Raw genomic sequence first — 25,424 nt, 5'->3', positions numbered from 1 at the left:
CACAGCTTCCCAGGAGCTACCTCCCAGGAGATTAGTGGTGATATTAAGAAAATTGATTTATTAGATTTTATATGATGAAATATGTCCATATTTAGAAAATCTATATAACTTGTTAAACCAGTATTTTCCAAATGACCAAAGCATGTCCCGTTAGAAAATCATTCATGGGTAAAAAACCCATGCAAACTGTAAGACAGACTAGGGGATTTTTAATGGAATAGAGAATGAAAAGTTCATTGATATGGTTTCAGATTCCACAGTGCAACTAACCTTTAAGAAACTACCAACTTTTGAGATCTAATATACATCAAAGAAGAAAATGCACAATTATCCAAACTATTAAAATTCTTTTTCCATATATATCTGTGTATAGAGGCCAGATTTTCTTTATACACTTCAGCCAAAACATACTGAAACAGATAGAATGCAGATGCAGATATATGCAGGTATGAAAATTCAGTTGTCTTTTTTTTTTTTAAGATTTTATTTATTTATTTGACAGAGAGAGAGAGAGAGTGCACAAGCAGGGGGAGTGGCAGGCAGAGGGAGAGTGAGAAGCCGGCTCCCCGCCGAGCAGGGAGCCCGAGCCCTGGATGCAGGGATCAATCCCAGAACCCTGGGATCATAACCTGAGCCGAAGGCAGATGCTTAACTGACTGAGCCACCTGGGTGTCCCAAAAATTCAGTTGTCTTTTACAAAGCCAGACATTAAAGGGACCTACAAAAATACAAAATAATGTCACTCTTCTAAGGTTTGGTTTTTTTGTTTGGGTTTTTTTCAATGTTACTTATGTTGCTATGTAACAGGCTTATCATTTTTATTTTAAATGAATTAATAAATATTTTTAAATTTCTCAACTTTAATTTCTAATACAGTGAAAGGTGATAGGTATAATCCACATAAACAAAAGCTCTTGGGAACCTCAATTTTTTATGAATGTAATTATTTTCTGTGTGGCAAGAGAGCTCAGAGATCCTGATTTTGTTTGTTTTAGTTGGTATAACTTTTTTTAAAAATATGGAAATTGAAGCAACATACAGCATAGTCAAGACTTGAATCTGGATCTCCTGATTTCAATTTTACATTCATTCTACACCACGATTCCTGTATTCACTAAGACAATGGTTTAGGAAACCCTCATTGCAGGGGTGCCTGGGTGGCTCAGTCGGTTAAGTGGCTGCCTTCGACTCAGGTCATGATCCTGGAGTCCTGGGATCGAGCCCCACATCCGGCTCCCTGCCCAGTGGGGAGTCTGCTTCTCCCTCTCCCTCTGCTGCTCCCCCTGCTTGTGTGCTCTTTCTCTCTCTCTGTCAAATAAATAAATAAAATCTTAAAAAAAGAAAGAAAACTCTCATTGCATTCTTCCCAGTTGGCAGGAAGTTCAATTAAATAATTACAATATTAACAATAACTGAAATTTGAATGTTACATGTCATGTATTTTTATACTCCTGCTTTCACTTAGTTCTCACAACAACCCAGTGGTATAGGTACAATTAATTACTTACCTCCACTTTGCAGATGAGAAACAGAGGTTAAACCATTTGCCAAAAATCACACAGCTACTACCTGGCAAATCTGGGATTTGAAAATAACACTTCTAACAAAGAGATATATCAGCAAAAAAGCTTTCTCATAACTGCCAATCAAAACATTTGTGTGGTCATCAGCAGTGGCATTTATGGAAATAAAGGACCTGAGACTCTGGCCCAGCACACCATCAGATATAGACAGAACAAAACACTAGCCTAGAGTATGGCCACACAAATTTAGTTCTACACAGAGAATGGCAAGAAAACAAGCAAATAGGGAAATGTGCTAGATGTAACTAGGCTGCCTCTCTTGCTTACCCATCCAGCATCTCAACCATCACCCATTAAAAAGAAGTGACAGGAGTCAAGGGTGAAGTATTTGTCACTGACATACAGCTGGGGCAGTGAAAACTCTTGGCAGGTGTTCTCTAAGCTTTAACTCCTCTTCTATGCAAACAAACCCCCAAGCTGAGTCCTCCTGGCTTTATCACACTGAGCCTTGACAAGAGCCATCATTAGTGTCCAAACTCCACTTTTTCCAGGCTGATGACATGTGTCAGGTCTTGATTCTTGGTGCCATTCCTGCCTGCCAACTCAGGAAAAGCTTCTGTAATGCCTTTGGCTTTTTTGAAATACCTCAAGTCACAAGACAGCAGCTGACACCAACTCCCTCCAGAGGATGGACACTTGGCCAGGAGCCCAAGCTGAAGTGGAGTTTGAGGTTCTTGATCTTTACTGAAATCATTCCTACCTTCTCACTGGCAATTAAAATAAATTCCTCCCCTGAGAGCAGCCAGAGGTTCTGCAAGCCTCTTCCATCCAGTGGTAGTCATCTTTGATTAGAGAAAAGTGTTAAAGTGTAGCAGCAGCTGATAAATGTCAGAGCCTGAAGGGCCTTCACAGACTTTTGATCACTTACAGCTATTCCTCATTTCATACCATGGACAGTTTTTATGCCAACACCACTCAGCATCGTTTACTTAGTCAAATACTTCAGGTCAGGATGCTAAATTCAAGTCAATGGTCCATTTGCACTTGTTCTGGGTGTATCCCTAAGGCTTAGATGTTTGACTTGCCAGGCAGATAGACTTGAAGTACTTTTCAGATGGCCAAAGGACATAAGGAAACTTCTTCAAAAAGCATGCTTTTTCATGATGGAGAGGCAGTGTCATATAAGTAAAGAGGTGTGTGTGTGTGTGTGTGTGTGTGTGTGTCAGTCACATTTAGTCAAGGATTTTACTACTAAAATCGTAAGTTGGGTAAACTATTAATATAGTTAATATCACAGTCAAGGATTTTAATTCTGACCCACTATATGACTTCGGGTCTTCATTTCCCTTCTAAATCCATTTCCTCAGGGTGCCTGGGTAGCTCAGTTGGTTAAGCATCTGTTTTCGGCTCAGGTCATGATCCCAGGGTCCTGGGATCAAGCCCCACATCAGGTTCCCTGCTCAGCTGGGAGCCTGCTTTTCACTCTCCCTCTGCCTGCCACTCCCCCTGCTTGTACCCTCTCCCTCTCTGTCAAATAAATAAATAAAATCTTTTTTTTTAGGGACGCCTGGGTGGCTCAGTTGGTTGAGCGGCTGCCTTCGGCTCAGGTCATGATCCCAGGGTCCTGGGATCGAGTCCCACATCGGGCTCCTTGCTCAGCGGGGAGCCTGCTTCTCCCTCTGCCTGCCTCTCCCCCTGCTTGTGTTCTGTCTCTCTCTCTGACAAATAAATAAATAAAATCTTTAAAAAAAAAAAAATCTTTTTTTTTAATCTATTTCCTCATCTGTTAATTAGAAATCTTAGCCTAAATCAGAGATTCACAAATGTCCATGAAATGGCGATATCAGAAAACCCTGGAGGATTTTGAAAACTATAAAACCAATTCCTAGGGTATCTGATTTACTAAGTTTAGGGCAACGCCTAGGAATTATTATCAACCCACTTTTCCCATCACCACACTTTTAATTCTGATGCAAAGTCATATTTGGAAATCACTACTAAATGACCTCTAAACCTCCAGATAGCTTTGAAAGTTATAAAACTATAGATTGGAACTTATTTTCTATTCTTTCACCCCAGGATTTTTCCCCTAGCCACGATTAGCATTCCTATGCAAATATAAGGATTGTCCAATTTCAGGTTAGCAATGGAGAAGTAAGTCTAAAACCAGTATGCCACATATTAATAGTTTACCCAATCTATAAAGTACTATTTAATTCATGAAAGTATGAGGTAGATGTAAACATAGCTTTTCTAGAAAATATACATTGAAAAATAAATCCTTTAAGACATCATATTTGCAAAGATTCAACTATTTGCTGGAAATAGCCAAGAACACCAACATTTAAAAAGCATTTACCTAGGGGCACCTGGGTGGCTCATTTGGTTAAGTGTCCGACTCTTGATATCAGCTCAGGTCTTTTTCTTTTTTTTTTTTGAAAGATTTTATTTTATTTTATTTTATTGACAGAGAGAGACACAGCGAGAGAGAGGGAACACAAGCAGGGGGAGTGGGAGAGGGAGAATAGGCTTCCTGCGGAGCTGGGAGCCCGATATGGGGCTCGATCCCAGGACCCTGGGATCATGACCTGAGTTGAAGGCAGATGCTTAACCAACTGAGACACCCAGGCGCCCCTGAGCTCAGGTCTTAATCTCAGGGTCGTGAGTTCAAGCCTCAAGTTGCACTCCATGCTGGGTGTGTAGCCTACATACATAATACAAAAATGATAAAAAGCATTTTCCCTAAATGTTCTAAATAATAAGTTAGTTATAGGATGAATATGTCTAATTACCTATAACTTATAATATCTTAACATTATAATCTACCTGAGACAATAATAAACTTTATAAAAACAGACATCTAGTTTTTATTTTTTTAATTTTTTTAAAGATTTTATTTTATTATTTGACAGAGAAAGACACAGTGAGAGAGGGAACACAAGTAGGGGGAGTGGGAGAGGGAGAAGCAGGCTTCCCGTGGAGCAGGGAGCCCAATGCGGGGCTCAATCCCAGGACTCTGGGATCATGACCTGAGCCGAAGGCAGACGCTTAACGACTGAGCCACCCAGGCGCCCCCAGACATCTAGTTTTTAAAGCATATAAAGTATCATATGATTAAATTTAACCCAATAAGCTAAAATAGGTCAGAGGAAGAAATACATATTCTTATATTATTGATAGATCATCAGGGTTTCATCATTGTGAAAAAGAAAAGATTTAAGTCCTTCTTGGATCACTGTTCTTGTTTATTTCATTAACTAGTTATTGCAAAACACATGCCTCTTGGCTTTCAAGGACTTTTAAAATCTCTGCCAACATTTTTCACACACTGCAATAAAACCCAAGATTTTCCACCTCATTCCTTAATGCCCATGAATATTAACTACCACATGATTTTGATTCCTATTTCTTTTATGACTGTATATTCCCAACTCACTTAATGTACTCACTCATTCAGGTCAGCTGAACAAAAGTTCTTAGTACAGAGTTACTTAGAAGAGTTGTTCACTGATCACAGATACCCTGTGAATTAATTTACCATGGAAAAGTGAAGTCCTGCTTCCCGTGGGTTTGTAAAATAATCTAAAATAGTAATATCTTAAACACATTAAGTCACTGTAACTAGGGGATGGAAAATTCAGGTGGCCCTTAGAATATTTTGATAGGTTTTGAAAAGAAATGTCCTATTTGAAAAGAAATACTGTCTTTTGGCACTAGGCCAATTTGTTATTTCAGTGAGTTGGCCTGCTCACCTCCTTTTGTCTTCCCAACTCATAAAAATATCTGAAATAACCTGATACAAAGTTGCCATGTAAAAACATAAAATGTTCCAAGCTACAAAGTTTAAATTTCTCTTTCTACCTCTCAATTGTCTGGTAAAACCTCAAGCAGGCTAAATATAAGAATGTCCAATAATTCCATATACAACTGCAATCTTTAGCATACTCTTTTTTTTCCCCCTTCCCTAATACTCTAGTAAACACTCTGGATCCAGCAGCCTTTGTAAAAGCCAGTGTGTTGTAAGCACTGCCTTGAAACAACACATTCTCTCAGCCTAACTTAAGGCCAGAATTAGTAGTCATAGTTCTGGGATCAGATCCAAAAAAAAAGGTTGCTGGGGAAGTGGGGAGAGGAGAGGAACTGTTGCAAAGTATGTTAAATTCATTCAAATATTTGTGTAACTTCTCATCTGGCAACTTTTAGAAATTCTAATTGTGTAAGTGCAGATTTACTAATTAATGGTTGGTATCTGCGATTGGGTACAGAAATTGATGAAGCCTGATGACTACTTTTCCAGGGATCATCACTGTTCAGTTGTCACTGTCCGGTTATATCACACAGGTTACAGCATAGGGAACAATGTGACTAGATGATGGTGACAGGTTGTAAAAGTACCAACATTACAGCAGTGACAAGACTAGATGGTGAAATCTTGGTCTACAGCTCTGTTCAGAATTTCTTACCCTGAAGTTCATAGGGAGGCTATGGATGGGTTCTTGGATTCTGTAACTGAAACTGCTTTCAAAATTTTGTGTTTATGTGCATCTATTTAGGGAGAGAATCTACAGGCTTCCGTAAAGTTTTTAATTATATTATCTAATTTAATCCTCAGAAGCAATATGAGGGACGTAGTATTATTCTATTATTCTTATTTTAACTATTTTAACTAAATAAGAATACTATTATTCTTATTTTAACAGACTGAGGATTTTTTTTTAAACTTTTTTTTTTTAAGATTTTATTTATTTGCGAGAGAGAGAATGAGAGAGAGAACATGAGAGGGGGGAGGGTCAGAGGGAGAAGCAGGCTCCCTGCCGAGCAGGGAGCCCAATGCGGGACTCGATCCCGGGACTCCAGGATCATGACCTGAGCCGAAGGCAGTCGCTTAACCAACTGAGCCACCCAGGCGCCCCAGACTGAGGATTTTGAAGCTCAAGGGAGATAAAAACTTTTCCTAAGGTCACAAAGAAAGTGGTAGAGAATTGATTTCAAAAATGTCTTTGAGGGCGCCTAGGTGGCTCAGTCGTTAAGCGTCTGCCTTTGGCTCAGGTCATGATCCCAGGTCCTGGAATCAAGCCCCGCATCGGGCTCCCTGCTCTGCGGGAAGCCTGCTTCTTTCTCTCCCACTCCCCCTGCTTGTGCTCCTGCTCTCGCTATGTCTCTGTCAAATAAATAAATAAAATCTTTAAAAAAAAAAAGTCTTTGAAACACGCATATACATATATACATATGCAATGTAATAGCTATTCAGAAGTTATTTTAACTATAAAATAAGGGTTTTACATTACTGTATATGGACTAAAACCAGATTATGGGTAAAATATGCAATTTAAATTAGTAATATGTAATACATATTACTTGTACAATACATTGTATTGTATTGTACAATACATTGTATAATACAATGTAATTAATTACATATTAATTAATACATTGTAAATGATTGTATAACAACATATAGAAATACATATAAATTTTAACATGTGTCATGTGCTTTTTTTTTTTTTAAGATTTTATTTATTTATTTGAGAGAGAGAATGAGAGAGAGAGCATGAGAGGGGGAGGGTTAGAGGGAGAAGCAGACCCCTGCCGAGCAGGGAGCCCGATGCGGGACTCGATCCTGGGACTCCAGGATCATGACCTGAGCCGAAGGCAGTCGCTTAACCAACTGAGCCACCCAGGTACCCATCATGTGTCATGTGCTATTTTACACACTTGACATATATTACCTCATTTAGTTCTCACAATAGGTTTTTTTTAAAGATTTTATTTATTTGTCAGAGAAAGAGAGAGAGAGAACACAAGCAGTGGGAGCGGCAAGCAGAAGGAGAAGCAGGCTCCCCGCTGAGCAGGGAGCCCGACGTGGGGCTCGATCCCAGGACCCCAAGATCATGACCTGAGCCAAACGCAGACACTGAACCGATTGATCCACCCAGGCGTCCCTCACAATAGTTCTATGAGGTAGACACTATCATTATCTCCATTTTATAGATAAGGAAAAAGAGAAAAAGAGAAGTTAAGTAATTTGCCCAAGGTCACATGGCTAGTAAGCTGCAAAGTCAAAATTCTGGCTCCAAATCTGTACTCTTTACTATACTATTACTTCTCCAAACACTTAATATATGAAAAATTTAAACTATGGCCACTCTAAAGGAAAAAAAGAGAAAAGCCAAATAAGAATCCAATCTGGAAAAGTCTATCATGTTTCATATATTCTATTTTAGCACATATGAACCAAGAGCAATGAGAAAAGACAAATCTAGAAATTATATTTGCATGCTACTTTCACATGCACAACCTCATTTGATTTTCACAGCTGTGTGCACAGGGCAAGTGTTATTTGTCCCACATCTTAAAGATAAGTTAAATGATGCTAAAAAGTTAATCTCACCACTCATCATTACCTGATGTAACCTGTAATCAGGTAATGAGGAGCGACTTCCTGTGCAGTTTTCCCTCTATTGGAATATCTGTCCTTCTCTGTCTAGAAAAATTCAACTATACATTTGAGTCCCAGATCAGATGTGACCCTCAGATATATTTTTCCAGACACTTCTGGGCAGAATTAACCCTTTTCTCTAAACTCCCTTAACATGATTTGTACCCTTCCACCAGCATAGCAATCATTCTCTTTCTTATCAGCTGTGTCTATGTCTAGTTCCCTGGGCAGACACAGGGCTCCATAATGGCAAGGGCTATATGTAAGAGAAAGGATCCTAGGATTTCACTGCCGAATTAGCAAAAGGATAAAGCAGAACACTAGCAGCCTGGCTAAGAGAAACATGGATTCATGCTGACATGCTGTTGTCATCTTCGTAACTTAAGAATTTGTCCTCAAAGTTAGTAGCATTACCCCCAAACACTTCTAGAGATGCTCCCTGCATAATGCTTGGGAAGTGTCTGGACAGACAGCCACCTGAAATAGTAACTCCTCCTCTCTTCTATGCTACTAATCCCTCAAATATATTGTTTTATTAAGTTTATGATTCTTGTTTCTTTCAAGTATATCAAGAGGCCTCAAGAGGAATATGAAAACAATTACATCTCCAGGTTGGAGCAATGTGGGTTTCAATATTTCGTAGTACCTCTGGAAAAGGAAAAGAGGTAAGTGAAACAGTAAAAGATGGCATGGTGAATTTTGACAAACTCAAAACCAATCTAAATCAAGAATGAAATAGGTCAATTTATTAAATTTGTAGTTTCTATAACTCTTGGCTAACTTAACCCTTAATGTTTTTAACCCTTAGACTTTACCCTTGCATTAAATACATACACCCCTTAGCAAACTCATTTAAAATACCCAGTGTGTCCTTCAAACTTGCCTGATGATTAAAACTTAAAGGACTTAAAGCAAATTAAAGGAGTGAGGATGATGGTGGCCTTCCCTGCCATGAAAATTAATTATCTCCAGCACAATGGGAAATACCCCTATGTCATTCTAGAAACTTACGTTTCATTCTGCTCTGGTCTTTCAAATCTATGAAAAGCATTCTTCTTAGAGTGCCATGAATTTAAGCAATGGTATTTTGTAAACATCTGATGGCTTGGAGCAGCAGAATCAGTATTTTTTTAAAGTCTGAACATCTGTCCAAATGGTGTAAGGCATTCACATCTCTTCATACTATCAGACCAAGGGGAAGACTGTTTAAAGTAAACACATTAAAGAGTTTTTAAACTACTACATAGTAACAGTTGCTTGATATTTTGTTGTCGTTTGTATACAATTCACTGTCATAACACTGAGAACTCAACAAAGTTGGCTAACTGGAGTGTTTTGACAGAGGGTGAAATAATTAAATTGATGTAGAATGTAAACAGTTTACATTCAAACCAAATTCTCAGTGGTTGATTCTTTTTTTAATGTGTACCATTTGGCTCCTTTAAAAATGAATTTGAGAAGAGTCAACCTTTAATATTTAAACCCAAAGCAAATGACAATAACTATCCCTGATTAAAGATTAATCTTAATTCAGCCAGCAGTTCTGTAAGCCTTTCTTCTACTGAGCACTCCTTGATCCATCCCATAATAAAACCCTACATTCTGAAATCCTCAATCCCTGCCCATATAATTAATTCATTTTCCAGATTTTTAATCAAGGACATTCAGTAGCCAATAAAAAATAACCAGTATGTCTATAATGCACCAATATTCTTTATGCCAAAGCAAAGACACCTGATATTTTAGTTACTGTGACCTTACAGAGGAGAAATGCAGGCTTTCTACTAGGTGATGGGATTTTTTTTGTTGTTTTTTCAATATGGAAAATAATTTGTAGACTACCACTGAACCTCTATGGCAACTTAGTGATCCAGGATCTCTGCTAGAGAGATCACCAATTATGAAGGTCAATTTTTTTCATCGTCCTCTATGAAAAATTTCGCTTACAGACCCACCTACTATTTATACAGGCAAACAGGAGAAAATGTTTACTAGTTTTATGTAGCTCTCACTGAAGATGCTACTTCCAGATATATAACAGTAAGTTTTGTGGTGGACAAGGAAAGAGGTGATATGATCAGTGAGCTGTGCATTCATAAAGCCCAGTATTCAAGTTCTGGCTTAAAATAGTGACTCCTAGCTATGTAACTGTGCAAATCACTTCATCTCTCTAAGACTCAGTTTTTTCATGAGGTACAAGTGGGCTGTTTTGAGTTTAATGAGATAAAAATATACAAAGCCCAGCACATAACAGAGCCCATAATATATGTTTCTTTCTTACCCATGCCCTTTAATAATAAATCTACTATAAAATGAGGCACTTGACATTTTCAGAATTAAAAAAATAATACCATTCAAAGCCATTTTCTCAGTCATCCATTGGAGTCTGCTTGTATAAATAACTGCAGTCTCACAAGTTCATTAAGTTCATTAGCTCTCTGCTGTACACAAATTGATTTCATAATCTAAATACCCTCAACTTGAAACCTGGAAAAGAATATGAGAGCCTCTATCAGCAGTGGTTTCACTGCTCATTGGCTCCTGGAACATGGGTACAGGCTGAAGAAGGGCTGCCAGGGCCAGAACCCAGCCTTCAGAGGACTCCAAGGAACATTCAACGCTGTCGGTGAGTTTGGGATTTGAAAAAACCACCGACCGTTGACTGTACCTTGGGGTCCTTACAAACAACACTACATTTCCTGAAGCAAAGGAGCAGGTTGTATGTCACATAAGATCACCAGAACCAGTCCTGCTGCCTGTCCTCCAAACGTGGTCCAGTGAGTTTTTTAAGAGCTCCCCCTATTTCTATTGCCCATTGTTCCTTGCTTTGTGTTGTGTTTTTGACAAACAAGTGTTTCATTTCAACAAGATAAGAACTCTACTATAATACCTAATGTACTTAAAAATGTCCCCTAGAAATATATCAGGATATAGCAAGAGAGACATTAAAAATATGTATTTCGGTTTTGAGCGAAATCCAATTAAGTATTTTACACGCATTTCTCTCACATCCCCTCAAAACTTTAATTAAGGGCAAGAGAAGGATTTAATAAGCAAAAATAGCACACAACTGTCTAAGGTCTGTACAACTCATCACATTCTACCTCCAATTACAGTTAATGTGGTTAAATTTTGACAGCTCTGTTAGAATGTGAGCTGTTTGAAAGCAACTATTGCCTCACTATTTCTATCCACGCATATGCTTATATAAATGTTTGCTAAATGCAAGTAAAAAGTCAGGTCTGGAGTCAGAGATCTGGGAGGAATCTTGGTTCAACTCCCTAACTAGCTATGTGACCACAGGCAAGTATCTGAGTTTCCGTTTTTTCATGGAGTTTTGAGATTCAACAAGATCATATATAAAGTGCTTTGTACCATTCCAAGCACACAGCAAACACTCAATGTATGTAAACTACTATTATTATTTAACCCAAAACAAAACCTGTGCTAATTTACCTTGAAAAGTACTCATATTTCTCAGTCCAAAACAGAGAGGAAGAGCCAGGACCCTCAACTCTTGTTGGTATCTACGAGGTATGCAAGCGCTGCCTGTGTGGTCGCAGAGCTACCTGTTAGCTTCTCCATGAGCTCCTTCTAGTCTCTGAACCATAGCTTCTCATTGTAAAGAATCTCCCAGCTCTAGTATCAATGTTACCTATAATTATATGGGCCCTCAATCATTGGCTACTAAGAGAGATACCAGATCTCAAAGAACCAGTGTGGTAAAGAAGAGCCAGGAATCCAGGAGGGCCAAGGCAACTCTACCAAATGGAAACACTGATGGCTGCACTCAACATTCATTGCTGTCGGTGGGTTTGAATCTGAATCAACTCACTGATCAATGAATGCAAACTGCGGACCAAACAACCTAAGGGAAGCAAAAGCAGTCACCTGAGTGCATCAGCTACCGTGCTGGGTGGGAGCTGCTGCTGTCTCCAACACACCAGCTAAAGCCTCTCTTGCTCTCTTTGATTCTAGTATGAAATAAGTACTCTAAGTTCCTAGTGCCTTACTTTTTCTTATTTTTAAAAAATGTTCTAGAGTAGGGTTGCCTGGGTGGCTCAGTCGGTTAAGCGTCTGCCTTCGGCCCAGGTCATGATCCCAGGGTCCTGGGATCGAGCCCCACGTCAGGTTCCCTGCTGAGCGGAGAGCCTGCTTCTCCCTCTCCCTCTGCCTGCCACTCTGCCTACTTGTGCTCTCTGTCTGTCAAATAAATAAAATCTTAAAAAAAAAAAAAAAGTTCTAGAGTTAAAAGAAATGGTACTTTATAGGAAGAACAAACTGTATACCTTGACATCACACTGTATTAAAAAAACCAATGCTTTCATAATTTTCTAAATTAAAAAAAATCACATACTCATTATTTAAAATTTAAATATTGAAATAAAGTAAAAATTAAATATCCCTTTCTTCATCATCTTCCATTTCCTCAATGGAAATCACCTATAAATAATAAGTTTAAAAACTTGCTATAATCAGTAATAAACTTATTTATATTATCTAGTATTATTAAAATAATAAATATCATAAACTATACACTTATTTTATGTCCTTAGAGACCTTCATCCACGCACATACAAATGGATATATATCTATAATTTTGTGGGGCTTTTGAGAGGTGACTTAAACAAAAATGAGCTCATTTTATATTTATTGCTTTTTCACTCAGCTATACTAGACAGCAATTATAGACAGCCTTCTGCAACAATCTTGCTATATTGTACTGGTTCTTTTACATGACTACATAGTATGCCCCAGTACGAAGGCCCTGGTTATTATTATTCAAATGTACTTAATCTCTTTTGACCAAAACTATGAGGCTCATTCATTCTGACCTTTGCAAACCATGTCCCTCAAACAGGAGAAGAACCTAAATGAAATGGGAAATGCCCATCATTTTTCTAAACAAAATGTAAAATATAGTACCAATTCTCTGACTTCTATAACATGAGATGAGCCACTGAATCTTTCATGATAATGATAGGAAAACAAACCTTGGTCACCAATAATTTAATCATACACTTAAGTCTGAGAGAAAAACAGATTCTCATAGCAAAAGTCAAATTAAATAAAGCAGTAGGAAAAGAGTCTTATCAAGTTAGCATCCAAAACCAGGGATAAGAAGAAAGTAGAAGTACAGGTGTAGTGATACAAGAACTAAAAAGAAAATCAAAGCCGAGAGAAAAATGCAAAAAAATGACAAGAATTCAGGAGAAACAGAGGGTTCAGGCCAGTGTTTCCCAATCTGGTTGTATATCAGAATCATCTAGACCAGTTGCTTTAAAAAATGCAGATTCCTGAGTTCTACCCTAGACCTGATGTAGGGTCCTAGAATCTGTATTTTATTATACCAAGCATTCTAGGCATTATTTTTCTTTTTTAAAGATTTTATTTATTTGACAGAGAAAGACACAGCGAGAGAACGCAGTGGAAGTGGGAGAGGGAGAAGCAGGATTCCTGCGGAGCAGGGAGCCCAATGTGGGGCTCGATCCCAGAACCCTGGGATCATGACCTGAGCCGAAGGCAGACACTTAACGACTGAGCCACCCAGGCGCCCCTCTAGGCATTATTTTTCAACCACCAATTAATTACTTCCAAATTTTCTGAAAACATTAGAAAAGAATGTCCAACACGTTCTTTGAAAAATGTATACCTGAACAAGCATGCCACTTATTTACTTACACAGAGAATCAATAGTCTTTAAATATGCCAATAAAAAAATAACCCATTTCAGCCACCAAAATCCTATGCAGTTTCTCTTGGATAAAGCTAAATGCTACATGGGCGCCTGGGTGGCTCAGTTGGTTGATCATCTGCCTTAGGCTCTGGTCATGATCACAGGGTTCCGGGATTGAGCCGCGCCCCCCACCCTTGTCAGGCTCCCTGCTCCGCGGGGAGCCTGCTTCTCCCTCTCCCTCAGGCGGCCCCTACCCCTGCTTGTGCACTCTCTCTCTCTCTCTGTGTCAAATAAATAAATAAAATGTTTTTTTAAAAAACCCAAACAACAAAAAACTAAATGCTACAGGAAGGGAAATAATTATGTGAGTTTAAGGGTATTTTTTGCAGCTAAGACTGTAAATAAATACACGCAATAGAGAAAACATGTGGCATGTATAGGGAACATAAGGAGAATGGTCCAGAGATTATTTTAGGGAGTCATGAGGAGCAGCACTGAAAAGGTAAAAGGACAAATTACAGAAGACCTTGTGAGCCAGGGAGAAATATTTAGAATTAGTGCAACAGGGAGCCACTTTAAGCGCTGAGCTCCAAAAAGAGATAATGAAACCAAGACTTTGAGAAGATTGACCAGGTATATGAAGCGGGAGGAAAGGAAGAGAGATGTGAAAGAGACAAAAAGAGAGAGAAAGGAGAGAGAGAGAGAAATCTGTTGCACAAATGAGCTGAACTAAAACTGAGGCAGCAGGAGTGGAAAAAAATAGAAAGGGTATCTCCAAAAGGCATTTTTGCTTTTGTTTTTGGTTGTTTTCTGTTTTTCAAAATAGATTTGTTTTCTTTTTTAGTACTATGTGGTCACTGAAAAAGTCATACAAAAGAGAGAAAATTAAAGTACACTAGTTGGCCCCTTCCCATCATTCTGTTGCATTTATAATATCCTCCCAAATAAATATATCAGAGATGTTGAAAATACATGTATTTGTATTTAGAGGAAAATAGCACAAATTATACATATTGTTCTGAAACCTTTTTTCACTTAAAATATTGTGGCCATCTTTCCAGGTCAATAGACCGAATTGGCTCAAACAGAAAAGACAGCAAGGAGTCAAGAATGGTGCCTAACTTTCTTGACTAATTAGGAGCCTGGACTGCATTAAGAAATGAGCAATTTTACTTTATTTTTTTAAGATTTTATTTATTTATTTGACAGAGAAACACAGCGAGAGTGGAAACACAAGCAGGGTTAGTGGGAGAGGGGGAAGCAGGCTTTCCCACGGAGCAGGGAGCCCGATGCGGGGCTCGATCCCAGGACGCTGGGATCATGACCTGAGCCAAAGGCAGACACTTAACGACTGAGCCACCCAGGCGCCCCAAGAAATGAGCAATTTTAAAATGGAAAAAAGACAAGCTCATTTTTTGAACAGAGGATGCACATTTGTGATTTACAAGCATAAAGCTAAGAGTGAATGAGCTAAGTACAGAAAGAAAGATTTTTCTTTTATCGAACACAAACAGTTACTGGACACATACCATGTACCTGGACTGCAACTGAAGCCAGAAGATGTGAAGGGAACCAAGTACATAGTGAAAATGAAAAGTACGTAACAGACCAAATTCTATGATCAAATAATTTCAAGTGTGAAAAGGTCTGCAAAAGGAAAATCAAGATACTATGGGAGCAAATAATAGAAGGAACCAATCCAGTCTTGAGGGTGAGAAAGGCCTGGGAAGTGACCACAAGAAAGTGACATTTAAATGAAGACTTGAAGGATAAATGTAATGACCTGGGTGAAAGAGGTGGGGTGAAGATTCTGAGCAAAGGGAATGAATGGCATACCTACAGGCCAAAGGCGCATAGTACTTGCACCAAACTGAAAATATGGCTGAAACACACAAAAGATAGAGAAGAGGTCTGGAAATGGGGCTGGATAAGGTAGGAATTTAAAAAGTTACTGACAGTCTTGCAGAGAACAATTCTGGAGTGATAGTCACAGAAGAAAACAGATTTCTGGAAAGGTAGTGGTGAAGAGCTTGAGCTAAATAAATTCCAGCTACATGACTTATCAACTATGTAAACCTGGAAAAGTACTTACCTTTAAATCTGTTTCATCTGTAAATAGGAGATACGATAACAGTATTTGCTTCACAAGGCTACTTGTGAAGTAAGGATACATGTAAATTATTTCACACAGAGCTTGACACAACAAAATACTAAAATGTGCGTACACAAACATGTACAAGCAGACACTGACTGATAGGACGTAAAAAGCAGACTGAAGTTCAAACAGACTAGAAGCAAAAATGTTAACCACTGAAATCTTTAAGTTGTAGAATTAAAGGTGATTTTATGTTTATTATTTATAACTCATCTATGCCTTCCAAGTATTTAGCAATAAGCATAAACTATTTCAACAATTAAGAAAAATTATTTTTAAATGTCTTTTTTTTAAAGCAAAGATTTCTTTTAGATGCAAGATCTACCTATGTTTGGGTGAAAAGCAGATGGAAGAATCCACAGTGGAAAAGGAAGAAAAGATGGACTATTTTAATCAAGAAAGGGAACCTGTAGAAAGCACAGCTACAAGGATAGTAGAAAGTGACAGGCTCCAGGTCCATGTGGATGTGGTCACTTTGGAGGGCAGACACATCAGCCTCAGAGAATGAAAATGATGAAGGAAATTCCAGCCTACTTCTGTTCTCTCAGGCTGTATCTCAATAGGATCCAACTGGACCTTGTGATCCTGTATCTTGGCAAGGAGCCTGGCATGGAGTAGACACTCAGTAAATGTTTGTCAAATGAATTTCCTTATGATTTCTGGCACAGTTATATTTAAAACTCAGGAAGTGGCCTGCTCCTTGAACCAAGCACTGGATACCTTCAAACCATCTGTGCCATGAATCATAGTTCCAACCCAGGTATAATTTTAATAACCACCAGATATCAGATTTGTCCTTGATTACTATACTTGCTATAGAACCCCTGAATTTACACTTTAGTCTAACTTCCCCTCCTTTTCTTCAGACTAAATCTACTGAAAACATGTGCAATCAGTCAAAATCACATGCCCCTTCTGCTCCTGTTCCCAGTAAACAGTTGAGGCAAAACATAGAGTATAAAAGATGTGGTTTAGGATACGGGGTCAGAAAACTTGAATTTAAGTCCAATTCTGCCATAGTTGTGTGCTCTTGGACAAGTGAGTCACCCTGTAAACCCTCCTTCTCTGTAAAATGAGGACTAAGGATACCTCTCCTATCTCACAGGATTACTGTGAGGCCTCAGCAAAACAAACAAACAAAAAAGAAAAATTAAAAAAAACAGTGAAAAGTACAGGACATAGCAATACAGCCCAAAGCATCCTAGTATGTGAGCCCACTCCATCCTCTTTCAGCAGACAAGATACCCTCATTCCTCAAATTCTCACCTACTTGTCAATCTGCAGCACGTATTTGCAAGATGCCTAGCTGGGACTAATCTATAACCTGGGGCTGAAAGTAAGCATTTTTCTCTATATAAGTATCATCTGCCTAGACAGTCCATCAGAGCCACACTCCAAACAGTTGAGTCATTCTCCCAAACAAGGAGAAAATTCTTTCTGATGGACTTTAGTGAGACAGGGCATAGGGTAAGTCTTTGGGAGCAGGGCGGGTCTAGGCCTCCAAGTGAAAGACTAATATGAGACATCACAAATCAATAGGACATCACCTGACAAACTTAAAACCATTTTATTAAAAAAAAAAACCCACAAAACACTTTTTTCCAAAAGTCTCCAACCAATCTTAGGTACTTTTTAGTTTTACAACTTTACTTAGATTTAATTTATATACCATACAATGGATCCATTGTAAATGCACAATTCAATGACTTTCATTCACTCATTTATAGAGTTGTGCAACTAAGACTGCAATCCAATTTTAGAATATTTTCATCATTCCAAAACTCCCCTTGAGCCTGCTTCCAATCAACTCTACTCCTACCTTTAGACCCAACCACTGATCTGTATTCTCTCTATAAATTTGCCTTTTCTAGATATTTCCTATAAATGGAATCATATAATACATAGTATTTTGAGTTTGATTTCTTTCATTCAGCATGTTTTTGAAGTTTATTCATGTTGTAGCATGTTAGTAGTTCATTCTTTTTTACTGTTGAATAGCATTCCATTATATGGATATTCCACATTTTATCCCTTTACCAGCTGATGGGACACTTGGATTGTTTCCAGATTTGGGCTATTATAAATAATGCTGCTCTAAACATTCATATACAAGTCTTTGTGTAGACATACATTTATATTCCTCCTGGATAGATACCTAGGAGTGAAACTGCTGCATCATATGGTAAGTTTCTATTTAACTTTTTTTAGAAATGCACTGGGGGAGGGGCAAAGGGAGAGGGAGAAAACTTAAGCAGGCTGTGGAGCATGACACAGGGCTTGATCTCACAGCCCAGAGATCATGACCTGAGCTGAAATCGAGAGTTGGATGCTTAACCGACTGAGTCACCCAGGAGCCCCTATGTGCAACTGTTTATCAAATTTCCAAACTGACTTCTAAAGTGACTGTACCATTTTACATTCTCATGGCAATGCACAAGGTTTCCAGTTCCTGTACATCCTTACCAACACATTTTTATAGTTGTTTTGACTACAGCCACTCCAGAGGGTATGCAGTAGAAATTCATTGTGATTTTAATTTGCATTTCCCTAATAACGAACCATGTTGAACACCTTTATGTGATAAAATGTCTGTTCAAGCCTTTTGTCTCGTCTTTGATTCTTTCATTTATTTTTATTGTGATAAAATATACATAACACAAAATCTACCATTTTAAACATTTTTGAGTGTACAATTCAGTGGCATTAAATTCAAGACTGTGCAACCACCTATATACTTCCAGAATATTTTGTTTTATTTTTATTTTTTAAAGATTTTATTTATTTGACAAAGAGAGGCACAGCGAGAGAGGGAACACAAGCAGGGGGAGTGGGAAAGAGAGAAGCAGGCTTCCCAGCTTCCTACGGAGCAGGGAGCCCAATATGGGGCTCCATCCCAGGACCCTGGTATCATGACCTGAGCCCAAGGCCGATGCTTAACGACTGAGCCACCCAGGCGCCCCTTTTCACAATTTTAAACAAAAACTCTCTACCCATTAAACAGTAACTATTCATTCCACACTTCCCCTAAGCAACCTATTCTTTAATCACTTCCCCTATTTTACTTTCTGTCTCTATGAATTTGCCTATTCTAATTATCACATGTAAGTGGAATCATGAAAAAAAATAACTTTTATTTAAAAAAATAATTTTAAAAACTATCATCCTCTGAGTTGTAAGAGTTCTTTATATATTTTGGATACTTTTTTTTTTTTAAAGATTTTATTAGAGAGAGAGAGACAGCAAGAGAGGGAACACAAGCAGGGGGAGTGGGAGAGGGAGAAGCAGACTTCCTGCTGAGCAGGGAGCCCAATGCGGGGCTCAATCCCAGGACCCTGGGATCATGACCTGAGCCGAAGGCAGACGCCCAATGACCGAGCCACCCAGGTGACCCACTTTATAGTAATTTTTGAAGCCATGTAATGAAAGTCCTTCCAATGTTGTGCTTTCTCAAAATTGTACTGGCTATTCTACTTTAGGTCCTTTGCATTTCCACATAGATTATAGGATTAAATTTCTTCAAAGAAGTCAGTTGGGTTTTTTTTTTTTAGAGAGATTACATTGAATCCATACATCAAATTGGGGATAATTGTCATTTTAACAATGTTTAGACTTATAATCCATGAAGATAGAATGTCTCTCCATTTATTTAGGTCTTTTTAAACTTCTCTCAACAATATTTTATAGTTTTTAGTGTACAAATCTTGTTAATTCTTTTGTTAATTTATTCCTAACTATGTTATTCTTTTGATGCCAATCATGAATGGAATTCTTTTTTTACTTTCATTTCTAGATTGTTGCTAGTATACAAAAAAATTGATTTTTTGTGTATCTGTATCCTGTGACCTTGCTTAAACTCAGATCTATTTGGGGTTTTTTTTTGTGAATCACTTAGGTAATTCAGATGCCTCCCCATCCTCACCCCATTGCACTAGGTAGAACACTCCAGTGAAGAAGTCGTAGGAGTAGACTTAAAAGTGGACATTCTTACCTACTTTGTTCCCAGTCTTAGGGGAAGAGCGTTCATATTTCACCATTAAATATTACGTTAGCTTAAGCATTTTCACAGATGCCCTTTATCAAGGTACAGAAGTTGCCTACTCTTCCTGGTTTGTTGCGACATTTATCATGAATGAGTGTTGGATTACATCAAATGCTTTTCCTGTGTCTACTATGTGGGTTTTTGTTTTAAACCTTTTATTAATATGGTTTATTACAGGACAGCAAACTATGACCTGTGAGCTAGCTATTTTGTTTTACTGAAACAGAGGCACATCCACTTATTTACATATTGTCTATGGCTGTTTTTGCAGTACAACAGCAGAGCTGAGTAGTTTCAGCAGAAACTGTAATGGTCCAAAAGCCTAAAATATTTACCAACTAGCCTTTTTCTCTAAGAGAACATCTGCTGATCCCTGGTATGTTACATTGGTTTATACATACTAATCCAACCTTGCATGCCCGGGATAACACCAATTGATCATGATCCATTTTTCTATGTTGTTAAATTTGGTTTCCTAATATTTTATTAAAGATTATGGTGTCCGTATTCATAAAGGATATTGGTCTGCAGTTTTCTTATGGTATCTTTGTCTGGCTTTGTTAACAGGGTAATAGTGTCCTCATAGAATGAGTTGGAAAGTGTTCTTCCCTCATCTACTTTCTAAAAGAGTTTGTGAAGGATTAGTTTCAGTGCTTCTTTAAATGTCTGACAGAATTCACCAATGAAGCCACTTGGTCTGGGCTCCGCTTTGCAGTAATATTTTTAATTATTGATTCAATTCTTTAATTTTTATAGGTCTATTCATATATTCTATTTCCTCTTGAAACTGGTTTTAATAATTCGTGCCTTAGGCATTTGTTCTAGGAATGTGTCCACTCCATTTAAGTTGTCTAATTTGTTGAGAGAAAGTTGTTCATGATTTTCCTTTACAATCCTTTTAACTACTTTCGAGTGATCTCCTTGCTAAACTCAATTAGTTCCACTTGTTTCTAATATGTTGTAAATATGAGATTATATCATTTATGTAAAAAGTTTTAATTCTTTAATAATTTTATTTACAAAAATAACTGTCCCATATGTCATAGTTTGTTGACCTCTGTACCATGCCATGTTAATAAAATATATATTTTTTTAAATCCCAAAATGATCACCTTGCTTTGGGTTTGGTTTCTTATCTAGTTTCTTTCTTTTTTTTTTAAGACTTACTTGAGAGAAGGGGGAGAGGCAGAGGGAGATGGAGAGAGAAACTTAAGCAGACTCCACAGATCCCACCACCCCAACATCAGGAACATCTTTATCTAGTTTCTTAAGGTGGAAGCCTAGATTAATGCTTGAGACCTTTTTTCTTTCCTAATATAGTTATAAACTTAAAAGTTATAAATTTTCTTCTAAGCACTGTTTTAGCTGCATTCCGTGAAATATATTTTCATTTTCATTTAGTCCAAAATATATTTAAATATATGTATATATTTGCCTTAGGATTTCTTCTTTGACCTATGGGTTATTTATAAGTATGCTATTTAATTTCAAATATTTGGAGATATCCTAGATTTCTTCCTGTTATAGATCTCTAATTCTGTTGTGGTCATAAAACATACCTTGTAAGATTTCAATCCTTAAAAATAATTGAGACTTATTTTATGGCCCAGAATATTCTTAGAGACTGTTCCATGTGCCCTTAAAAAAATGTATATTCTGCACAGAGTATTCAATAAATATGAGTTGGTTGCCAGTGTTAAGTCTTCTGTAACCTTCCTAATTTTCTGTCTAGTTCTTCTATCAATTATTGAGAGTCGGGTATTAAAATCTGTAACTATTATTGTTGAATTTTTTATTTCTCTTAATTGCTGTCAGTTTTTGTTTCATGTATTCTGGTGCTGTTGTTAGGTATATTTTTATAATGGTTATATTTTCCTCATCTTGATCCTTTTATCCTTATGAAATGTCCCTCTCTCTAGTAATATTTCTTAAAGTATATTTTATCTGTTATTAATATAGTCACTCCAGCTCTCCTATGGTTACTATTTGTATGATCTATTTTTTTAGCATCTTTTTATTTTCAACTATTTATCTTTAAATCTAAAGTATGTCTCTTATTGACAGCATAGAGTTGCATCTTGCCTTTTTATCCAGGTTGATAATCCCTACACCTTTTGAATAGGCAGTTAGTCCATCTACATTTGATATAATTATTGACATGTTTGGATTTATGTATGCCATTTTGCTCTTTTTATTTATTTTTTTTAAGATTTTATTTATTTGACAGAAAGAGACGCAGCGAGAGAGGGAACACAAGCAGGGGGAGTGGGAAAGGGAGAAGCAGGCTTCCTGTGGAACAGGGAGCCCGATGTGGGGGCTCTGTGGGGCTGATCCCAGGACCCTGGGATCATGACCTGAGCCGAAGGCAGACACTTAAGGACTGAGCCACCCAGGCACCCCTTGCTGTTTTTATTTCATGTCTTTGTCTTTAGCCTCTATTTCTCCATTGCTATCTTTTTGGGTGTGAAAAATTTCTGGTATATATACCATTTTAATCCCTCTGTTGACTTTTTCACAATTATTTTTTGTTATATTCTTTGTGGTTGCTCCAGGCATCACAAATCTTTTACTTATCACAATCTAGCTTAACTCCAGGAAATACAGAAACCTGCTCCAATATATTTTCTATTCCATCTCTCTCTCTTTTTTTTTTTTAAGATTTTATTTATTTGGGGCGCCTGGGTGGCTCAGTCATTGGGCGTCTGCCTTCGGCTCAGGTCGTGATCCGAGAGTGCTGGTATCGAGCCCCGCATTGGGCTCCCTGCTCCGCGGGAGGCCTGCTTCTGCTTCTCCCACTCCCCCTGATTGTGTTCCCTCTCTCGCTGTGTCTCTGTCAAATGAATAAATAAATCTTAAAAAAAAAAAAAAGATTTTATTTATTTGAAAGAGAGAGTATGAAAGAGCACAAGCAGGGGGAGCAGCAGAGGAAGAGGGAGAAGCAGGCTCCCTGCTGAACAGGGAGCCCAATGCGGGGCTCAATCCCAGGACATGACCTGAGCCCAAGGCAGCCACTTAACCAACTAAGCCACCCAGACGCCCTTCCTATTCCATCTCTTTTATATATGTGTTATAAACTCAACAATACAGTATTGTAATTATTGCTTTAGACAATCTTGTCATTTTAAAAATTAAAAGAATAATATAAAAATATAGTTGTATTTAACTATACACTTACCATTTCCAATGTTCATTTCTTCTTATGGATTTGAGTGACCACTGCTGTCACTTCCTTTAGTATTTTAAGGCAGGTCCGCTATCAACAAATCCTCTGCCTTTTTTATGTGGGAATGTCTTTATTTTGCCTTCATTTTTGAAGAAGAGTTTTGCTAGATAAAGAAATCTTGGTTAATGTTTTTTTTTCCTTTCCACATGTTAACTACGTCATCCCACTGCCTTCAGACCTCCTTGCTTCTGATAAGAAGTCAGCCGTAAATCCTATTGTTATTCCCTTGTATGTGATGAATCATTTTGTTCTTGCTGTTTTCGAGGACGGTCTCCTTGGGAAGATTTTGGCCTCTATTTTTTCTAGTATTTTCTGCTCTTCTCTCACTCCTTTCTTTTTATATATGTATATTCTTAGGTATACATTTGATGTTGTCCCACAGATCTCGGAGGCTCTGTTCATTGTTCAGCATTTTTCTGTTCATCATAGTAATTTTTATTGACGTGCCTACAAGTTCACCAATTCTTTCTTCTGCCATCTTAAATCTGCTGTTGAGTCCAGCCTAGTTAATTTTTCATTTCAGTTACTATAATTTTCAAATCAAGCACTTTCATTTTGTTTTCTCTTAAAATTTCTCTTTGAGATTCTTTATTCATTCATTGTCATCATAGTTTCCTTTAATCCTTTTAGCATGATTCCCTTTATTTCACTGAAATATCTCTAATAGGGGCTTTGAAGTCTTTGTATGCCAGATACAACATCTGGTATCACTAGAGACAGTTTCTACTGATTGATTTTTTTTTCCTGAGTATGGATTACACTTCAATTTTTTGCATGTCTTTTAACTTTTTTGTTGAATACTGAACATATAAAGTAAGGTACTACTCACAACTCTAGATTCTGAGTTTTTCTCAGCTAAGGTTTTGTGATGGTGGTGGGTTTTTATTTTTACTAACTTTCCAGGAATAAATCTGTGAAATCTGTCTCTCCTACAATGTGTGGTACCTCAGAATTTTTTCCCTTGTTTTTATTTTGAAGGCTGGCTTCTAAGGGTCGCCCCTCTAGCTGCATAACTTACTGGCTGGTCAGAGGTGGTGCTCACCTTGAGCCCTTTTATTCCCCACTGATCGATCTGTGGTTGGGATGGGGAGTATACTCTCACTTTAGGCCTTCAAGTCTACTACAATTTTTACCTACTGCTGGGCTTTCTCACACATCCTTTGCACTGGCCAAAAATGGGTAGATGGCTTGGGCTTGCACCGTTTCTACTATGCATGAAGCCTCCACTCAACCCAGGATACATGGAGAGCTTATCAAACTCCCTGTAGTTGCCTCACCTCCCAGAGCTCTCTGTTAAAGCCCTGTCTAGTCTTGCTGCTCCACTGTTTGCCCCAAACAGGACTGTAACTTTAGGCTAGTAAAGCTGCTTGGCTCTCCTTATTTCACTCGCCACCAAGATCATCACTTTTAATTGATAATATTCCAAATCAAGTGAGCCCCCTCCCACAGGAGTAATAAAGCTGCTCGTTTTCATAGCCTACCTCACCCTAGTAGAACTACTACACTATCAGGGCTAAAAAAAAGGGAGCAATCCTGGGTAAGATCACAAACTTGTGTTTTATACAAAATTCAGTGGTTTTCATGAATAAACACTTCTCAACTTGTTATAAGCCTGTAATTGTTTCTGACAGTTTTTTTCCAGCTTTATAGTTGCTTATTGGGGGCAGGATTTGTTGACTTACTTACTTACTCATGCCAGAAATGAATCTCCTCAGACATGTTTTTATAAATCTCTTAAGTAATAAAATCCCAGGCTTGGTAAAGCCAAACAGTCTGAAATCAAATCTGTTTTCCTGGAATTAGACCCAAGTGCCATAATACCTAAACTGCTCAAATACAACTCAATTCAAAATATATATACAAGAAAAAACTTCCCTGGGGAAGGCAGAGGAATAAAGTTACTCTAGAATATTGGTATTATTTTCAATTCCAGAAGACAATAATACAAAAATTTGAATATCAGGTAGTTATTTTCAGTTCCCACCTCCCAAAAGCCCTAACTATTGGAGTCACTAGTACTGTGTACATGTATATACAATCTGAACAATCCTAAAGCCAATTATGGCTAGGATAAGAGTACACAGACAGCCTCAGATCTTGTCACCAGGTAGGTACTCAAACAGGTCTTATACAAAGGAGGACATTGAGTGCTACAGCTGGCCCTGGCCACTGCAATTAAGCCCATAGCATGCCTGGGTGTGTCTATCTCATGGGTCCCTTGCTCACTAGCCTGGGCTTAACTCTTGGCCCCTCTGGTCATTACCATCCCAAGACCTAAAAGTCCTGAGTCTTAATACTTGTACTCCCAGCCAGTAACTGGTTAGTTTGAAATTATTCTACTTGCGAAACTTTAGGCATCACCTAATGC

At 38.0% G+C, this 25,424-nt stretch overlaps 1 protein-coding gene and 1 long non-coding RNA gene across 3 annotated transcripts in view; one reads left to right on the top strand and one right to left on the bottom strand.

Annotated features, from left to right (window-relative positions):
- The window catches only part of LOC118017693, a 45,547-nt gene extending 28,133 nt beyond the window's left edge, over positions 1–17,414 (top strand). Inside the window, exons 2-3 of the long non-coding RNA XR_004681212.1 lie at positions 8,527–8,627; positions 16,091–17,414. This is a non-coding gene — a long non-coding RNA (uncharacterized LOC118017693). The remainder of the gene's footprint in view (positions 1–8,526; positions 8,628–16,090) is intronic.
- The window catches only part of NR6A1 (nuclear receptor subfamily 6 group A member 1), a 228,664-nt gene that overhangs the window by 149,139 nt on the left and 54,101 nt on the right, over positions 1–25,424 (bottom strand). The window lies entirely within an intron of this gene.

This window comes from Mirounga leonina, unplaced genomic scaffold (assembly GCF_011800145.1).
Source record: "Mirounga leonina isolate KUSES-001 unplaced genomic scaffold, KU_Mleo_1.0 Mir_170, whole genome shotgun sequence".
NCBI classification, from domain to species: Eukaryota; Metazoa; Chordata; class Mammalia; order Carnivora; family Phocidae; genus Mirounga; species Mirounga leonina.
This window is presented reverse-complemented; position numbering and strand designations above follow the sequence as displayed.